Here is a 21,594-nt window from a genome sequence, read left to right as displayed (position 1 = left end):
TGTGTGTCGCGAACAGTTGCGCGAAACGAACGCCGCCGGACTAAGCTGACTGAAATTAACGTGTGATACGACCACATTCGTCGACTTGATCTTCATCGGTCGATGGATTTCTTTACGAACGCTGTTTCTATCGCTGTTTTTATTCGCAAAATTAAATGAAATTCCCTGTAAATATTAGATGCACGAGCATGCGTGTAAAGTTGATAATTACAAGCTGCATAACGAAGCTAATAAATAATAATTGGACGCGGCTTCTAACGAACTGTCGTCCTGACGAACGAGATACCCAAAGATTCACGTAGCTACGGTAGAACCTCGATTATCCGCTCTGACCTGCACCAGGTCTGCTATCGGATAATCGGAATCTCGGATAATACGAACGAGTTTATTAGTATTTATAAATCGTACAATAAAACCATAGAAAACATCTCGATAACGTGTATTTAGTTTTAACGAATTATTTGCAAGCTTCGTTAATTGCTTCCACAATGTCTGAAAGTACAAGGAATGAAGGACAACACGTGCAAACCAGCTGGCTGCTGAAGCGAGCAAAGCTCTCATAGAAAGATGACTAAAAAGAAAACACATCACTGACCGCAGTAAAGAAATAAATAGTCAAACTCGAAGATGGTACCCCACTGGGGGTAGCCACCCACATGATAATTAAACAGCTAAAAAATTCTACCAAATGTCCAAATTGGACAAATTGTGAATGTGAAATATCAAATAAAAAAAAACTTCGAAGTTAAAAAAAAAACAGGTAAATTCGCACGCAATTTTACATTTTTCGTTCCCAGCAAACGCTGGAGCAAATCTATCTTTTCTCGTTCGTATGGAATCGTCGTATTTCGACATATTAACCTCATTATGTAAAATTCGTGTACAATTTTTCTTTAAAAAACAATTATAGATATTTACTAAATAAATTAAATTATAATTTATATTAATAAATTATTTTTTTTTTTGTACGAGAAATATATATTTTCTCTTTCAGTTGACAATGAAATTAGATCTGACGTAGAGTTTCCAGTGTCGAGTTAATTCCTGAATAACATTCTGCAACCATATTCTCCTTCAAATTAAAGTATCCGAGGTTAATGTTTAAAACAAGGTTTCAGAAATTTCTATGCAAATTTAATTATGGCATACAGAGTGAAATTTTGAAATTTTCCATGTTATATCGGTCAATTGTAATTCGTACGGGGAGTAAGTGGAGAAAGAATATTGTTAGCAAATATTGTTAGCACAGATAAGTTATAGCATCTCAATGTTGACTAGAGTTTTAATTGGGAATTTTCCGCAAATACTGAAACACGATCCGATTAATTGGCTCGCGAAAGCACTTGGTAAAAACGTACAACGTGCAGATTATTTCGTAGTTTATGTTTAATAAATAACGTAATTTCCTATAAACAGAAACTACAAGAAGTAAAAATCCCAGGAATTTTACAATTTTAATTGAACCCGGCGAGTTAGTTTCATTTCGATGTTAAACATCGCCTTGTTCCTATCACGTAAATTCTACAAACATGCAGTTTCGTAATGTAATTACGAAATAATTTCATTCCGCTGTAATTTCTCTATTAAACAATCGACCTCAGATAACACGTGTACAGTACGCGTTTCACGACGTTAACATTGAAACTATCACACGCGACCAAGAATACGTCGATACGTAACGTACAAGTCACGGAAAATACATAAACAGTGGAGACAGACACATTCCAGCGATTAGAGAATTTTGGACGTGCGTAGTTGACGATTGTAATTCTTTTAATTCTTGTAATTTAATATTTATTTTCTTTCGTAATATTGGCTTGCAACTAAGTGATTGCAGGTTTTGTCAAGGCTATCTAATGACAAAATCCGCAATCACATAGTTGCCAAGCCAATAGTAACAGGTTAACACACGATCACAATTTAGAGTGAAACATCGATCGTCGATGATGGCAGAGCTGAACGAACACGTGTCTTTCACGAAGATGTTTTTCCCAATTAATTTCTACCAGTCGAATACCTGCGATTCCTACGACAGCTTCAAGTATTCGATTTTATTCAATGCCAGTGTGTATGCGATAATATGCAAGTTAACTCATTTGCACATTTATGCAAATTCCTATTTTTATGCAATTAATTAACAGAGCAAGCCTTGGTCTGTTAAGTGCAACAACGACTATCCTATTCTTCGTCTTTCATCTTTAAATGTCCCACAAATGGTCTGTGGGGTTGGCAACTAAGTGATTGCGGATTTTGTCAGGACTACCTAATGACAAACTCCGCAATCACTTAGTTGCCAAGCCAATATTTACTTCGTTCTTCTTTTTTAATTATTTAATTTACTCTACAATTTGTGCAGCTGGACACTTGGTAAATGTTTCTAACTTAATTGCTGAATAACACATGGATGGCTAATCCCACTGGGATACCATTTTCGAGTTTATCTACTTTAAGCAGTCAAAGTTTTCTTTTCTTTTATTATTATTTAATTTATACTTTACAATTTGTCCAGCTGGACATCTGGTAAATTTTTCTAACTTAATTGCTGAATAACACGTGAATGGCTAACCCCAGCGGCATACCGTCTTCGAGTTCGACTATTTTATTTCTTTGCTGAGGTGTTTTCAAATACGTCAAGGTGATTAGAAAAGTGGAAACGAAGCATTCGACCTATTTCCAAGAATTATTTCATCTTCTTATGTAACACCAGTTATAAATGAAATTCCACTTATTCGGTGGATGTAATATCTGAGACCTGATATCCGTGTAATAGATTCCATATCCTTTTCAGCTCTGCTAATAAATCGACAGTAGATCTGATATTCTTCAGTATCAGTAGATCTGATATTCTTCTTCATTTAGGATTTCAACTTAATTGCAATTTCTATCGATAGAATTTTCAATATAAAATCACAGTCACTCGTAAGTCTTGTCACGTTTCTTATTTTAAATCCGACAACGTGAAAATGCATGTTCGCTCGTTTCAAATCTAGCAAACGTTTTCCGGAAGACCTGGCGGTGGCTCGTAGGTCTAAGAGTCGTAATCCAACTGTGCAGAACGAAAGACGAACGTCGATTACGCACGTGTTCCACTTGCTCAGTGGCCAGCACCTCCTGGTTAACGTAAAATGACGCACGAAGGTCCTGCACAGATTGAACCAATTAAACGGCGATTTAATCGACGCTAAGTCGATTACACGGTGTTTCTGGGCAAAAGGTCTAGCGATGCGGTAAGAGGAAATGGTAGAGGAAGAGACGAGAAAACAGAAATTCACAGAGAAAATAGAGAGACAGCGACGTCTTCTGACCGCCATGTAACGAGCCGAAAGGGGATGCTCTTGGCCGCTGTCAAATTAATATGCTCGTCTGTCTGTTACTGCGATTCCGCAAGTTATTTTGTCCGCGCCAGAGTGTACCAGGACCAAAGCAATTTTCAGAAATATTTGGAAACTTCGCGGATATTAAACGGTTTTCTCTTCAAAGGATGCTTGACTCGATGTACGTGAGCAGAATCTGTTGCAAAAATTCCTATCGTTCCGATGCACGGAACATTATTATTTGATCATCATTTTCGAATATAGTTTTCTCCAATCAATAGGCAAAGAACATGAGGCTGTTGGACGACGTGTTTTTCAACATTTTTGTCGATAGTATCGCAACTACGTTTAGGAGTAATTGTTTTACGACAGTCATAAAGCATCTTGAGAAATCGCATGATAATCGCGTGTAGAGACAATGAGGTGGAGAAATTGACGAAGTATGCTGAAGTTTATCAATTTGGTGTCTGAGAAGTGCAATTACGTTAAACGTGTGTACCATCGACGAAATTTTGATTAGGAACGTACCAGGGTCGGTTATTCGCTGTTTCCATGTACACGTTGATCGAATAGTTTCATAGAAAGAAGACTCAAATGAGAACATTCCACTGACTTCAGTAAAGAAATAAAACAGTCAAACTTGAAGATGGTATCCTGCTAGGGGTAGCTATCCACATGTTATTTAGCAATTAAGTTAGAAAAATTTACCAAATGTCCAGCTGGACAAATTGTAAAGTACAAATTAAATAATAATAACAAAAAAAACTTTGACTGCTTAAAATAGACAAACTTGAAGATGGTATCCCACTGGGAGTAGCCATCCACATGTTATTTAGCAATTAAGTTAAATTTTTCTAACTTAATTATTATTTATTTAATTATTTTCTAACTTAATTATTATTTAATTAACTAAATGTCCAGCTGGACAAATTGTAAAGTACAAATTAAATAATAATAACAAAAAAAACTTTGACTGCTTAAAATAGACAAACTTGAAGATGGTATCCCACTGGGAGTAGCCATCCACATGTTATTTAGCAATTAAGTTAGAAAAATTTACCAAATGTCCAGCTGAACAAATTGTAAAGTACAAATTAAATAACAAAAAAAGAAAACTGGCTGCTTAAAATAGACAAACTCGAAGATGGTATCCCACTGGGGTAGCCACCCACATGTTATTTAGCAATTAAGTTAGAAAAATTTACCAAATGTCCAGCTGGACAAACTGTAAAGTACAAATTAAATAACAAAAAAAGAAAACTGGCTGCTTAAAATAGACAAACTCGAAGATGGTATTCCACTGGGGTAGCCACCCACATGTTATTTAGCAATTAAGTTAGAAAAATTTACCAAATGTCCAGCTGGACAAATTGTAAGGTACAAATTAAATAATAAAAAAAAACCTTGATGTATTAAATAATCGTTTTTAATAAAAAACGACGATGTCTCTGACTGCAGAGGAACATTGCAAGTACATCTTCTACATAAATTCTACATAAAAATTCTACATAAATTCTACATAAAAATAAGCTGAGGAAGCTCGGTAATTAACAAAGTTAGCGACGTTATCTGCGCAACAGTGTTAAAACCTTCACAAACGAATGAAACAGAACTCGATGCTCGCTAAAGACATCTCGTTTAAGGTAGCTCGATTACGTAAAATAATAAAACAACGTCCAATTCTGAGCTTCTCGCACAGCTGTAAAACAACGTCTCAGACGTGAGTGCGTGAGTTAAGAGCTTGAAAGTAAAATCATAAAAGTGTTTAAAAGTAAAAAAAGGAAATAATAGACGCACAATGTTTTTTGTTTCATATTAGTTTATTGAATTATGCAGGAACATAAGTGGATCATATCTGATTCAATAAAATAATATAAAACACGAACTGTTCATCTATTATCACCTTATGAAACGAAAGAAACTTTTCGGACATCCTAATATTATACGACTGTACTGTTGGCAACTAAGTGATTGCTGATTTTGTCATTACAATCTAATTTTATCTTCCGATACTCGGAATTCCTTGTTAATTGTTTAAAACATTCCTTGTGTCTAAAAATCAACATTACAGCATCGACTGTATTGCTATTGCAATTCTCCTGCAGCAATGCGATCTTGTGATGTGTGTTCGTTAAAATTAAAGTTAAAACTAAAATCAAGTATCTTTGATTCCCTTTGAAATTGCAGATACAAGTAATCTTCGTATCGAGGGTAACGTTAAAATTCAACGAAACTCTGCTTATCGTCCTTTCAATTTGCCCATAAAATGAAAAAGAAGGACACGTCCAACCAAATGTTCGCCACCACTTACAAAATAATCGCGCGAAAGAACGGCGGCCATTAACGATGGGAAATTAGCCCGAGGGAGGAAATAGCCGATGAAGAGAGAGAGTAAGAGAGAGAGAGAGAGAGAGAGAGAGAAAGTTTCAAGCCTTGCGAAACGATGCACGTGGCCTATATTATCAGAGAATTAAATTTTTCCGAGTAATTTAGCCCAGTTTTCGGAGTGGTTCCAGCTACTTTCTTAATTACTTACTTGGCGCGTTTTTCCCAACAGGTCGCGAATAATCCGACGAAAATTTTAAGCGAATCGAAGAAACTTGCCAGTGGCTACTATTCTCCATCGATGAGACGAACGCGGCCGAATGATCAATTAAGCACGGACCATTTAATTGTTTCGCGCCCTTTAAAAAATCTTGACCCGATATTCCTGCTGGAAATTGCCGATTACTTTTGAAAAAAAAAAAAAAATCAATTCCATCGGCGGACGATTCGTGAAATTCATCAGGACACGGTCTTCTCAGTAAGCAGCTGGCCATTTGGCTGTACATGTTACTCGGATGAAATGGTTCGAGTCGAAGAGAGAAGCAGACGAGACAAAGTTCAAATGCAAGTCACGGGCTTCTCGATCTTCTGACGACGGTCAATTTCTTGAAACTGAAAACTGCTTCTGAGTGAATGCTGACTTCTTGAAAGATACTTGGCGTTTATACTTTTAAAGCTACGTTCACAATGGCTGCGAATAGTATTGGTAGTATATATAAAGTTATCTGGTAATTTCAACATTTTCTATTGGGTGCCTTTCTTTTATAGACACGTCTTTTACAACGATGCAGCTTTATACAAACGTGAAACCTGATCTGTCGAACGTTGTGATCTTTAGTTTGAATAGAAGAAAATGGATCATACGTAATTCGATAAAATAATATAAAAGGGAAAATGTTGTGCATTCATTGTTTCCTTATAAAAGGAAAGAAACTTTTCGGACGACCTAATATTTGCATCTCGCACATTTCATTTTGGTGAAATTATAATTATAATACAAAATTCGCAATGCAAGGATTGTTATTTTTAATAAAAAAAAGAAGAAACAGAAATTACTTCGTGAGCATATAAATAGTACTCGGCATTGAAATCGAAATTTTTTATAATTATAATTTAGTGAAATATAAAAAAAGAAGGGACTCGAACGTTGATTCTGCTGATTTTTTGATAATTTGGTTGTTGAACATGACGGCTGGAATGCGCGATCATGATTCAAAAATTATGACAAACAGGTTTTTGTACTTTTTACGTTGCACCGAGTCGAATGCAAGTGTTTGAAAATGAATAATTATTATTGTATATTATATTATTATATATAATATTATTAATGATATTACATATTATTATATATATATATATATATATTATTAATAATATTTTTTTGCACAAGAACAATATGAAAGTCTGTGACGAGAACTATACAATAATATAATATACAATATTGTTAATATTATTAATAATACACTTATATTATACTTATATTATTAATACTATACAATAATATAATATACAATATACAATATACAATATAATAATATAAAGTACAATATTATTAGTATTATTAATATTAGTATTATCAATACTGTTAATATCATATATATTAGTATTAATAATATTATTAATAATATACTTATATTATTAATACTATACAATAGTATAATATACAATATACAATATAATAATATAATGTACAATATTATCAATATTACTAATATTAGTATTATTAATATTATTAATAATATTATATATATTAGTATTATTAATATTATCAATATTAATAATATTAGTATTATTAATAATATTAATAATATTGTATATTATCGTATAGTTCTCGTCACAGAATTTCATATTGTTCTTGTGCATAATAGTGAAATTACTGGCATAACGCTCAAATTTTCCGCTTTTCTTCGTTAATCAGTCTACCGCGTACTAAAAATGGATTAGGCTAAGCAATTGTACACGATTTCAACACCGAGTACAATTTATATGATGACAAAGTACTTTCTTTTCTTTTTATTATTAAAAAGTCTAACAATCCTAGCATTGCGAGTTTTTCTATACATTTTGAGAAATTTTAAAGTGTAAAATTGCGTACAATAGACGCAATATGAAAAGGTATATAAAATATCCAATGTTTCCTATAATACTTGACAGGTAATACAATTTCCTACCGAGGCTCTTGTTTAATTACACTCTCAAAAGAGCGAATTTGCAGAAAAATCTAATATAAGCTAATAATTGAGAAAAATACGTACAATTGCGTTGTGTTCGGAGCTCGTACAATCGCACGACAGTTCGCATGTAGTACGTGTCAGATCGAACGACCGTATCACACTAAACGTATTCGACACCAAATGCGGCGTACGAAGGATTGGAACCGAGAAATATAAACATTGAATTACTACGCAGAACAAGGTGAATGTCGTACAAGAAACAGTCTAAATTACATGCGATATAATATATTTAATTTATTTTCTGTGATAAATAAATGATACGAATTTTTATATATGTATATATATGTATATATATATGTATGTGTCTGTATAATATGTATGTAAGAATATAGTATATGTGCAAGAAATTTAATATATGAAATATATGTTGTTTAACATATATACATTAACGTATCTTCAGTTCTAATTAATTAATATATGTATATTAGTGTATCTTCAGTCTTAATTAATTAATATATACATCTGTTACATTTTATTATATATACATGTATAATATGCATGTAAAAAAATAGTATGTGTGCAAGAAATTTAATATATGCAATGTATGTAATTTAATATATAAACATTAATGTATCCTCAGTCCTAATTAATTAATATATATGTTTATTATATTTTGTTATATACTAATACATATATATATATTTGTTAACATATTATAGATACATGTATAATATGTATATAAGAAAATAGTATATGTGCAAGAAATTTAATATATGAAATATATGTTGTTTAACATATATACATTAACGTATCTTCAGTTCTAATTAATTAATATATGTACATTAATGTATTTTTAGTCCTAATTAGTTAATATATGTACATTAATGTATCTTCAATCCTAATTAATTAATATATATATTTCTTACATTTTACCATATGTTAATATACACATTTATTAATATATTTTATATATACATGTATAATATTCATGTAAGAAAATATTTTGTATGCAAGAAGTTTAATATATGTAATATATGTAATTTAATATATAAACATTAATGTATCTACAGTCCTAATTAATTAATATATATATTTCTTACATTTTACCATATGTTAATATACACATTTATTAATATATTTTATATATACATGTATAATATTTATGTAAGAAAATAGTATGTATGCAAGAAGTTTAATATATGTAATATATGTAATTTAATATATAAACATTAATGTATCTACAGTCCTAATTAATTAATATATATATTTCTTACATTTTACTATATATTAATATGCACATTTATTAATATATTTTATACATACATGTATAATATTCATGTAAGAAAATAGTATGTATGCAAGAAGTTTAATATATGTAATATATGTAATATAATATATAAACATTAATGTATCTACAGTCCTAATTAATTAATATATATATATATTTCTTACATTTTACTATATATTAAAACACACATTTATTAATATATTTTATATATACATGTATAGTATGTGTACAAGAAATGTAATATACGCTATGTATGTAATTTAATATATAAACATTAATGTATCTTCAGTTCTAATTAATTAATATATGTACATTAATGTATCTTCAGTCCTAATTAATTAATATATATATCTCTTACGTTTTATTATATATTAATATACACATTTATTAATATGTCATATAAATATATAATATGCATGTAAGAAAATAGTATGTGTGCAAGAAATGTAATATACGCAATGTATATAATTTAATATATAAACACTAATATATCCTCAGCCCTGATTAATTAATACGTAAACGCTGTAGCAAATACAATGGTAGGTAAATACCTTGCATAGTCGCGGTACTCGTTAAACATACAATGAGACGAGTAGTTAATCAATGAGAGTAATTTAATCACGTTGTCTACAATGACGAGTCGATTTGTATGAGATTCATTTCCGGAATCCGTTGAACGTTCGAACTTGCAAGGAGCGTAACTATTTGTACAGCTGCGAGTATTTCAAGAGCTGTTTGTATGCGTTTATTTGACACCCAGTAAAGCATGCACAGCGCGAGCTGTGCAGTTGCACGCACTGCGCGCAGAAACGAATCTAGGGATTTCAAGTTTTGCTCGCGCATTCAATATTCCGATTTGCAGACAGCTTTATTTCGCGAGCAACGCTAAGAGCGTGGAATAATTGCACTTGGAAGCAATGACGACCATTGAACAACGACGAAAATTGTCAGCACTGTAACGCAGATAGCAAGACAATGAAGAATTAAGTGATAGTTTCATTTTTTTCAAAGAATTTTTATCTTTAACAATTATTACCGAAAATTGCACCATTGCGATGATAGTTTCTAGGGATATTTTTAATTGAATAATTTAGGTTAAGTTATACAATTTATGCGGTAAGTTAAATGACGTGTTCGTTTAATTTTCAGAAAATTATTTATTCTAGCTACGCGAATTGTTGTGTTTCCAGTCGCACCGCGTGAAGAAAATAGAATTAAATAAATCTTAAAAAACGATTTAAACTATGTTTGTGTGTGAAACGAGAAGTTTCCATTTGTCGCATTAACTTAATAAATTCTATAATTCTTATTATGTTTAATGCCAACGAATAATAAAAATCTTGAATTAAATATCGTAAAAATATTAATTAGATTGTTTAGATTTATATTGTATTTAGATTATTTATTTAGATTTATTTAGAAAAATATTATTTAGATTATTTAGATTTGTATTATATTCAGATTATTTGTTTAGATTTATTTAGAAAAATATTATTTAGATTATTTAGATTTGTATTATATTCAGATTATTTGTTTAGATTTATTTAGAAAAATATTATTTAGATTATTTAGATTTGTATTATATTTAGATTATTTATTTAGATTTATTTACAATCTCAAACAGTTCCATTTTTAAAGGGCGTTAACTCCGGAAACTATACGCAGACGACTCTTCGATTCATCGATTCGGCTATAGGAAATTTTCAAACGAATATGATACGAGCGTACAACAAACTTGTATAAACAAATTCGTACAAACAAGGAGGCAGACTCACAGTTGCCAACAAATACGAGAAGGGACTAGTCGGATGAAATTTCATCTTCGGTTTCGAGATATCCTGCTTCGTACAGTGAGTCACAAAAGTATTCGTACACCGTGAACTGCCGCCTTTAAACGATTGATATTTGTCTACGATACGAGTCTCAAAAAATTTCTACCAACAGGAACCTACGTTGGGATTACGAAGCTTCCAAACTGGCAATAAACTTTATCGCAAAATAACGCGTCGATAAAACAAAAATGTCATTATACAAATTATATTAAAAATACAATTAACGTATTAACAAATAACAGTCGATCGAGCCTCCCTTGCATTTTATAATACTTTTCACACGATCATATTTATGACTGTGACATCAAGTGTACACGTGGATGACTGCCATTAGGTTGTCCGGAAAGTTTCTTTCGTTTTGTGAGGAGATAATAGACGCGCAATGTTTTTTTGTTTTATGCACATAATAACAGAAATGCAACGAAGTGGATCACAATTCAATGAAACAACATAAAACAGAAATTATTGTTCATTTATTATCACCTTACGAAACGAAAGAAACTTTTCGGACGACCTAATATTATGCGACTGTATCGTTGGCAACTAAGTGATTGCGGCTTTTGCCATTAGGTGGTAATGACGAAATCCGCAATCACTTAGTTGCCAAGCCGATAAAACCTCGAAGATCAAAGTTCTCCACAGGCAACGATATTTTATCTTCCGATACTCGGAATTTCTTGTTAATTGTTAACAATATCGCTTGCGTCTAGAAGCCGACATTACAACTTCAACGTGCTATGGCGATTCTGTAGCAGCGGTGCGATCTTGTGATGTGTTTTATGCGGCGTATCAAAGGAAGGCGAAGTCCAGGGTGAAAGCTTTACTTTGTCGACAGAAAGACGTTGCAAATGCGACGAGCAAATCGAACAGGTTATTTGTCGCAAGAGAAACGTGTACACGGTGTATCGTATCGAGGTGAAAGGAAAGGTTCATAGAAAGCAGCATCATTGAAGTAGTATTTTTAGCTTCTACGAGGCTACATTGTGTCGGGGTAAACACGGCCAAGATATCGTGCGACTACGATTCCCCGTGATTATAAAACTCGTGTTTCTCAATAAATTTTATCAGCTGCTTCCTTTAAATTTCTTACATCGTCGATTAGAGAGAAGCGATAGGTTGAAGTATAGTTTCAGCGACTTTTTTTTTATTTGAAAGTATTTTACAAACTATTCTAATTGAGAATTATAAATAAATTATAAATAAATATACAGGGTGGTTGGTAACTGGTGGTACAAGCGGAAAGGGGGTGATTCTACACAAAAAAAGAAGTCGAAAATATAGAATAAAAATTTTTCGTTCGAGGCTTTGTTTTCGAGAAAATCGACTTTGAATTTTCGCTCGGTACGCGTGCACTTTATCACGTCTCGTTATAACGGATCTCACTGTAGATCGTTGCCTCGATGGAGAAATTTAAAAGAAAAAAATAATTTTTATTCTATATTTTCGACTTCTTTTTTCGCGTAGAATCACCCCCTTTCCGCTTGTACCACCAGTTACCAACCACCCTGTATAGTAAAGTGCACGCGTACCGAGCGAAAATTCAAAGTCGATTTTCTCGAAAACAAAGCCTCGAACGAAAAATTTTTGTTCTATATTTTCCATTTCTTTTTTCGCGTAGAATCGCCCCCTTTCCGCTTGTACCACCAGTTACCAACCACCCTGTATAGTATGTTTGATTCTAGCTGGATCTAACGATTTTAACGATTTGGCAAGAAATTGGTAAAGATTCGGAGGAAATAAAAAATGCGGAAATCGTTTGAAAATTAGAACATTCGAATAAATAAATAAAGGAAAAGAGCGATGGAATATTTATCCGGCCCTTGGTTTCACGCCGGCTCGTTTATTCTACGCCATTAAACGTGAAACGAAAACGAAACGTGTCATTGATAAAATCGCGAACGAGGGAAATCATTGAAAATTGAACGTCCTCGATTCCCTATTAACCCGTTAAGGTAGAAAATAGCGGTCCGCCTTTCCCCATCTCTCGATCTGTCCTATTTCCCTGGCAAAATGTAAAACGAGCACCGTAATGTAGAGTAGATCATCTCGTATATCGAGAAAAAGGAACGTTCTGTGTAGCTCGTCGAGCTATAAGCTTCGGCGTATCGATCGCTCGTAAAGCTTTGCAGCGCGTGCAAACATAGATTTCAGGAAGCGGGAAAATACGCCAACAATTGCGAATATTGCGATACCGCTAACTGCATCAGCCTTGTCCCTGCAAAGCCTCTTACGTATCGCGTTGATTAGTCTCGAATCTGCTTATACTGTCTCGTATATACAGGGTGACCCGATAGTTAAGTATAGATGGCTCGGTCGCTTTTCAGATTCGATTAATTAAAGAAGCATTCCGGCGGCGCTTTATCGAGTGTTTTACCAGTTTCACCAAACCCAAGACGAGATAACGTGGCGACACTGTTCGCTAAAGTTTGCTTTTTAACGCGTTGGTCGCCCAGCGTGGTTCAGCTGAGTTTGCTGCGGGGTCCAAATCCGACCGCCGGTACGTAGTACGTAAACAGAGCGACAAGCGGGAATTCATTGTTTATCGCCTTCGATTCATTGTAAAGAAAAGATTATTTAGTTCTGAAATGCAGAAAGCGATAAGCTTTCCAGTTAGAGTATTCCGAGAGATCTCATGGCAGATATCTCAGATCTTTCACTTAGTCGAGAAGCATACTCGTGAGACGTACGTCAGTGATGTGTTCATCCTCAAAATATTGAGTAAACAGCGTGAAAATATATTTGAGAGTGAGGAGAGTAACGATGACGAAGTCTACAATTATTGCTGGAAGTGACCAAAATCAGCCCAAATGTGTTTGGAATGTTTTAACACACACCATGCGATATAGCATAATGTAATATTTCATCCAGAATATAAATTAATAAAAAGTATGGTATAATGTGTTTTTAATATTCTTATGTCGTATATCCTATATTTAATTAACTCGAACAAGAAGAGTGTCGCCCATATTTGGGTGACGGGGTCCCTACAGAAGTACACACGTCACATAGATACGGGTGACATGGCGACAAACGTGTTTTAATTGCATGGGTCAATGTTGAAACGCGTGGTAGGTTGCCTCGAAAGAACAGATATATTGATTTTATCTATTTATTAAGGAATTGGAAATTTCCATTTGCAGATTGCGGGGGAAAAATATGAGAAAACTTTGTCGATGAGAAAATTTCCTTTCTCGTCTTCGTGTTATCCGTTGGATGAAAAAGCGTACTTCGATATAACGTAGTTACAGCTTACAGATCAATCTTTGGTTATTTCTATTTACGATCGTAGTACGAACTTTATATTCCATAAAAATAGAAAATTCTTGGAAATATTTCTTAGAAAATGTGGTTTGTACGGGGAGTGCATTCGATACTCACGTTAGGAGAGAGTATCGTAATATGTGCAGGTCGCGTGATGCTTCTGTTACTTAAACTGAAAAACTGAAATTAAACAAAAGTAAATTTCGACGAGATTTTATGAAAACAAAATTCTATATACATTCAGTGATAAGTTAACTATTATCTAAGTTCAATCATACAAATTATTATTTCTTTAATCACCGGTCATTTTCACCGCACACGCTAGGAAAAGGTACACACGAAATGTCGATAGATTTAGTGTTAACATTAGAACTACCGATAGTTAGCACGAAGCTATTTCTACCAAAATTAATCAAAATTACTGGTCTTTAAAAAATACGTATTAATAGAATACTTTTATACTTATTGATTTATTACTTTCTTACAGAAGCAATTCCATGTTACGTAGTACATTTTTGCTATAATTAATCCAGCTGGGACCATAATCCCTAAACGAGGGTTGGCACATTTATAAAACTGTGGAACCAGTGATTTTGACTGGTGTGGTGTTTCTAGTGTTAGCATCCAGCGATCCGGAATTTTCCTGATAACTGATATCGTCATATCGAATGATACGCGATAAAATTTTGAAAAACGCGTGGCAAGTTGTAGAAAACGAGGAACCTGGTTAATTGGGGTTCGATAAACAGAGTGCAGGACTCCTGTACACTTTAACAAGTACCCGCCATTTTCACTGCTATTGGTATAAGTAGCCTGATACAAACTTATTTTCAGTTTGAGTACATAAAAACAAAATAAAATTCATTATATTATTCTTTTAGTTATCGTTGCGAAAGTCATTACATCATTGCGGAAAAAAATATAACACGAAGTAGGAAGTTGAAAATAAAATTGTAAGACCAGTCGATTTCACTGGTGTAGTAGTTCTAGTGTTAAATATATTACGTAAAATATTATCGCTACATTTTGCCATTTAACAATAAATTATCTCTGAGATTGTAAATAAAATTCTAAATAAAAGTAGAGAAATTAAAGTCATGAAGATACACGCACAACGTTTATTATTAATTCTGTATAACAAGTTGTAGTCATTTTTTAAGAAAACCTGACGATGCAAGAATATCTGAAAGGCAGGAGAATCGCGATTATTCTTCGTCTACGGATAAAAATCTCGTTATCGATCGCTTAATCGAAACACCGATAGTTCGTAAATTCGCAAACTCCTTTAACGTCTGTCTGGCCGCTCGGCGTGAAAGTAAAACACGCGATCTATAACAACCGTCAACAACACGTACGATTGTCGTACGTGCTTATTACCGTGAAATATAATTTTCACTGGGTGTCCGCCGCACGACGTTATTAATGTTGCATTAAATCGATGAAACACGCGTGCGAACGCCTTTCGAAACAAAGCAGCCTTGCAAGCTCGAGACTAAATCGTCGAGCCACGATATTTCCTGGAAGATACGACGATATCCCCAAGGGAAAACGAACGAAACTATCGCGCCAGGTACGCGTGTCCTGGATCGATGTATCGATTCCTTTGAAATTATGTACAGCCCTTTGCCGAAAACACGTAGACGCGGTGGGCTGTACACATCACGGAACGACCAAATACGGCGGCTATTCGCAGCGACACGATGTTTCGCAGATATTTCAAAAGCGAACCGTGCACGTGCAACACTTGCTCGATTCGTGCTACGGCAGGGTGTCAAGGAATAAAAGAAAGTCGACGTGTGGCTGTAAAGCGAACGAAAATCGTCAAGCCTGCGGGCCTGTTTCGCAAATCGAATCCTCCTTCTTTCGGATATTTCGCGGAGGAAATGTTACGCGGAGATGTAACGTCGCCACGATTGCGTTACGAAGAGAACTCGGTTTTGTTCGTCGATGTGATAATATTGGCTTGGCAACTAAGTGATTGCGGATTTTGTCATTAGGTGGCATTGCCAAGATCCGCAATCACTTAGTTGCCAACCCAATATACAGCTCGAACATGTACAAATTAAAAAAAAAATTATACAAAACAAAAATGGTACAAAAATGACAAAAAATACTGAAATGTCAGTTTTCTAAACAGTGCGAAAATATACACACACAAACCAGACATTTGTGTCAACTGGCTTCAGCGAGGAGGATAGTTATGTAGTCGAAAGAATAATAATACCAGTGATTGGAAGAGCGTAAGAAGTTTCAAGAATGTTTGCTGGTGTTTCAGACAATGGTATCGTGTGGGCCAATACGTGTTGCAGCTTTAAAGCATACAGTGAATGAAATTGCTATCGATTCGTTCGTTGTATTTGTAGGTTGCTTCGGATTTTCATTTTTCAATTTCAAGAACGTTCACTGTATGTATATTTTAAGGACGCACCACACACCATTTTAGCATAAATATATAGGAATGTCCCATTGTAATAACCTTAATCTGTATCAGATTGTATTAGAGTGCTGCTTTTGCATTGAAGTAGAACAAACGCGTATCTCAACAACGTATCTCGTAACATTAGTTGCGGAAAATTGCTTTGCTACAAATGTTCTCGCTTCTCTCTCTCTCTCTCTCTCTCTCTCTCTCTCTCTCTCTCTTTTTGGTGGATCTATGGGGTTTTAGATGGGGTTTCCGTATCATAACCGTGCTGAGACAAGCACGATAGAAACTAGAATAAATCGAACGTTGCCGACTAAAATATCGAACCACCTATTTGGATTCGAACCGAGAAGCTCTGGATTATGAGGCCGAGCCCCAGCCGACGAGCCAACGCGGCCCTTAGTGTCATGAATTATTCTTGTCATACATTTTAAGGTAGTGAGTTTAGAGATAGTTGAATAAAAGTGTTGGGAAAATGTTAAGGAAAATTTTGTTGATTAGCAACATTTTGCAGAATGTAATATTGGGTTTGATAATAAAATGACCTTTACGTGGGAAGCAACTAATTTTATTAAAAGATAGATTAAGAAAGAGAGACTGCGGATTTTGTCATTAGGTGGTATTGACAAAATCCGCAATCGCTTAATTGCCAACCTAATATCTTTTAATAAAATTATCTTTACATGGGAGAGATTAATATGTTTCGAAGAATTTTTTATTTTCTATTTTTCTGTATATATATGCTTGTACATATTGTGTATTTATATACACTACGCGTATACACTTTGTGTATTTGTATGAAACTTGGAAGTAAAATTGGAATAAGCGGATGCAATTTAGAGTGTAGGATTAAGTTTGATTAATTAATTAGAATATATACAATTAAAATTATGTGACAAAAATAAGATAGACAGATGTATAGGTGCGTATAATCATATTTCGATTGCCATGAAAGTTAACATTAATCTAGTGTACATTGTACATTATTTTCAATTACAATTGTTCATATACAATTGTAACGTACATTGTACGTGTTCTTGGCCCCAAGAAATAGCCGATTGTTCAATTAGTTTAAGTGGTGGCTCTTCAATATGCCATAGAAATTTAATACAGCGAATTGGAAATGAAATTTTTACACGCGTCAAAGTGAAAGAAAAATTGACTTCTCCTAACTTCGAAGAATTACAATTTTCTGATTAATATAGACGACAAATCGGCGCAAAGATTTTTGAAGAATTTACGTAGCAGCTGAGATTGCAAGAAAGAAAAGAAGCGCGCCGTTCCATTTTTCCGCGTTAGTATCTAAGAGATACTCTCTGGCGATTAATTTCTAAAATCCAGAGCTCTTTAGAACAGGCAATGTGAAATTTGTCGCCAGTTAAATCGTGTTCAACATGTAACAATAGAAAAATCCATTGTCCCGCCGTTTCAAAGAGGATATAAGCTAGTGGGCGATAAATTTCCCCTCCGGTTCTCCTCTTTTAATCTTCTTTCGCAAGTGCTATTAATATCCCGCAAGAACGTCCAGTAAAAAATCGCTGGTTGTTTATCAATCCGCGAAATAGAGCTCCGCCCCCTTTTCCCTGTCGAGGAATATTCACCAAGGTAGAGTAAATAAAGCAGCATATTTGTCTTAATAGGAATCAGCCAAGCAGAAGGAACAATCGAGGGGTAAGTTCCCATTGGATGTGGGGCGGGCAGGGGGGGAGGGGGGAGAGCAGCGAAACAGGAGAGCAAAAGAAGGAAATAATAAAAAGGCAGAGATAATACCTCGTTTTCGTAGAACGCGAACAAGCCGGCTGTGCTCGGAAATGGAACAACGTAATCCCATTTCGGCTTTCTTCCCTTCAGTTCCAACGCCAGCAAAGAGTTACTAATGAGCAGAATGGGAAAACCGCGACGAGAGAATATGCAATTCCCTCCGTCATTGCCCCTTAATTGCGACGGTAGAACGAGGGGCAGCACTGTCTTGAATTTTTACCACGTGGCAACGCGCCGCTATCATCCACAGTCGCTGCAGTCTCAACGCGATGTCGACTGAACGCGAGAAGAAAAAAAAAGAATGTTGAGAATTGTGGATCTTAATCGCCGAAATATATGTATAGGAACATTTACATTACACTTGGAATTGATATAAAAATAGTTTCAGATGTATTTCATTTGTGATGTACAAGATATTCGTCGATACACATTTGCACGCGTCTCGGCACTTTCTTTGTCTCGCCATCTTCCATATCACATTGCCAACGGATCAGTTACATTCGTCTGTTATTCGAGACGCACTCATATTCACATACGTGTGTCACTACTACGTGGCCAATCTAGCATACGAAACTATACATATCTCAATATAGAAGAAGAAAAAAATTCCAGTCGCGATGTTTATCATGCTGCGATGAAGTCATCGTGGAAGACGGTTTCGTGGATTTTTAGGGACGAGAGCTGCGAAACGAATGATGAACCGCGGACAGGCCGCGAGACGAGAGGAATCGTTAACTCGGCGAAAGCGTGAAGCTTGTCGGAATTGCGATCGTGAAACAGAAACGACGGGAAAGCAGATCGTAAAACGCGAGTTTATCGAAACGTAGAGTAGAGAGACGAGGCTTCCAGTCGATTGTGAAAAATACGCCAACGAATTGGCTATTCATTACGGCTGGTTCCGCGGTTGAATACCGAAACGGGGCGGAAGGGCAATTCCCTTTTTGTCAGCCAGACACCGAAAGGTGCCGGGCTTGCAATTTATCGCCATGCACGACCACACGTACACAACTTGCAGCCATGCATAATGTATCCTGGGACGAGTCTTAGAGAGAAGACGCGTAAAGGCAGCCAATTTGCCCGGTGAAATATTGGCTTGGCAACTAAGTGATTGCGGCTTTTGTCATTAGGTGGTAATGACAAAGTCCGCAATCACTTAGTTGCCAAGCCAATATTAACTTTTAAAGTTGCTACGGATAACTTCGAGCCGAGTTATCTTTACCACGTGTCAACTCGCAACAGGCTAAATATGTAGGTACAATAGGACTGTACATAAAGTGTGTCCGCGATGTTAGGAACGCGCGTCGTTATTCTTTGTGCGACGTCGACCTTCGTTTCCACCGCAATCCTCTGTCGAGAAATCACGACGATCGCGTACCATGAAGCTACCTCTCATTTAACAAGACACTCCACGTGCTTTACATTCTTCTTTCTTTCTTTGATTCGTTGTTTGTGTAATCTTTATGTATCGTAGATATATTTTCAAAAATGTAATTTCCACTATACTTCAAATTGCAGCAGTAATTTCAAATATTCTCTCGTATTCGATAAGTAGTTTCCCAGTTAATTCTTAGCAAGTACACGCATGTTATATTATCCGAACAATTCGATTTGCCGAACCATCTCAGTCGCATTGGTTCGGATAATCAACGCTTTACCCTAATTTCTGCTAGTGAAGTACATATGTGAATTTGATAATTTTTCACTTGTATACACAGAGAATAGTCAGTGTAAAAATGAGTAGATAGACTGGTGGGATGATGCATATGGCTTTCATACGAGTAGTATCCATATATTGAGTTGGCAACTAAATGATTGCGGATTTTGTCAATACCACCTAATGACTAAGTGACGCAATCACTTAGTTGCCAACCCAATATGAAAATCTTTTTCACATTGCGTGAAAGAATTCTAAGAACTTGCACGCTATTTCTTCGTAGCTACATAAACGCATCTTCTACCCAGATGCTGTAACGTCATGAAGTTTGGAGAAATTTGCAATACTGAACTACTTTTCGAATTAATGGAATTTTTACGCGCTCCTGTTCGTTTCACTTCACTTTGCTTTAATTTTCTTCGTTGTTATTTCAACAGTTTATCGCAGATAAAAGAAACAGTTATAGTGCATTCACAATACGAGGAATGAAGCGGACCTGAAGAGAATGCAGGAGTTTCATTTATCATGTTATAACGTGATCATTTAGCGAGCAGGATATGAAAAATTCAGCGTACGAAAAAGGAAGGGAAAGCGTTCGGTTTAAAGCAGTTCGTCGATGTCTCTTGACGCAAGTCATCGATAGACGGTCATTATCATATATCATAATAATTGTCCTTGCCATGTTATTGTATTATAATGTAACCTAATTCCATAAGTTTCACTCTGCTTATTCTAATTTAGAATGAACTCTGACAGTTAATAAGCCACGTAGAATAATTTAATTGCATCGTATTGTGATCAATTTTATGGAGACAAAACTTGATCGAATTAATACGACCTGGCATTTGTCATCCTCTCTACCTTTCAACTTTCCATTCTTCTCAAGATACAAACTTCTACATGTACCGTATTACGTATGTACAATACACATATGCGATATATACGTATCCATGTGTATGTGTATTGGTGGAAAAACCGGACGAGATGAAATTTTAATTAAAATTAAATACCACCGATCGCGCTAATATCTTTGACTTGGAAAGGCACAGTGACAAATGATACAACGAACGATCACTTTTTACATTTTTGAAAAATCTACCTAGAAAATGCTTCTCGATATTTCGACTTGCCTACTGCTTGCACCGAAATGCTGCAATTTCCAATGAAATATTTTGTTTCTTCGCGTCTTTATTTTTCCTTCACTTTCCTTCGCGCTACACAGACAGTTTCCCGGATAAACCGCTGACGACCGACTACTGGTCGTCTCTTGTTGCCGCGTGTTTACTTCCCAATGGCTGATGCTATTCTTCCTCGTTCGGAAACATCTTCAATCGAACTGATATTTTAAAGTTGGACAACGTTGGACGTAGCCGATCGCATCAGGCAAATGTCTGACTTGTTTGATCCTTGCACCACTCGATCGGCAATGCATGAACAAGTAGAATTTTTGTGAAACGTGCACCTGCTCGACTTTGCACCTGAGGCCTAAGTATTATCCGCGATAATTGTAGCTGCTGGCTGTAGATGTGGCTGCTGGGGTACTGCTATTTTCCTTCTAATTTA

The 21,594-nt window shown here is 35.0% G+C and overlaps 1 protein-coding gene across 11 annotated transcripts in view; it reads right to left on the bottom strand.

Annotated features, from left to right (window-relative positions):
• Window positions 1–21,594, bottom strand: part of Nrx-1 (neurexin 1) — a 629,819-nt gene that overhangs the window by 475,537 nt on the left and 132,688 nt on the right. The gene's annotated exons all lie outside the window — the stretch shown is intronic.

Source organism: Bombus flavifrons, chromosome 17, assembly GCF_040668555.2.
Source record: "Bombus flavifrons isolate JBK064 chromosome 17, iyBomFlav1_principal, whole genome shotgun sequence".
Classification (NCBI taxonomy): domain Eukaryota; kingdom Metazoa; phylum Arthropoda; class Insecta; order Hymenoptera; family Apidae; genus Bombus; species Bombus flavifrons.
This window is presented reverse-complemented; position numbering and strand designations above follow the sequence as displayed.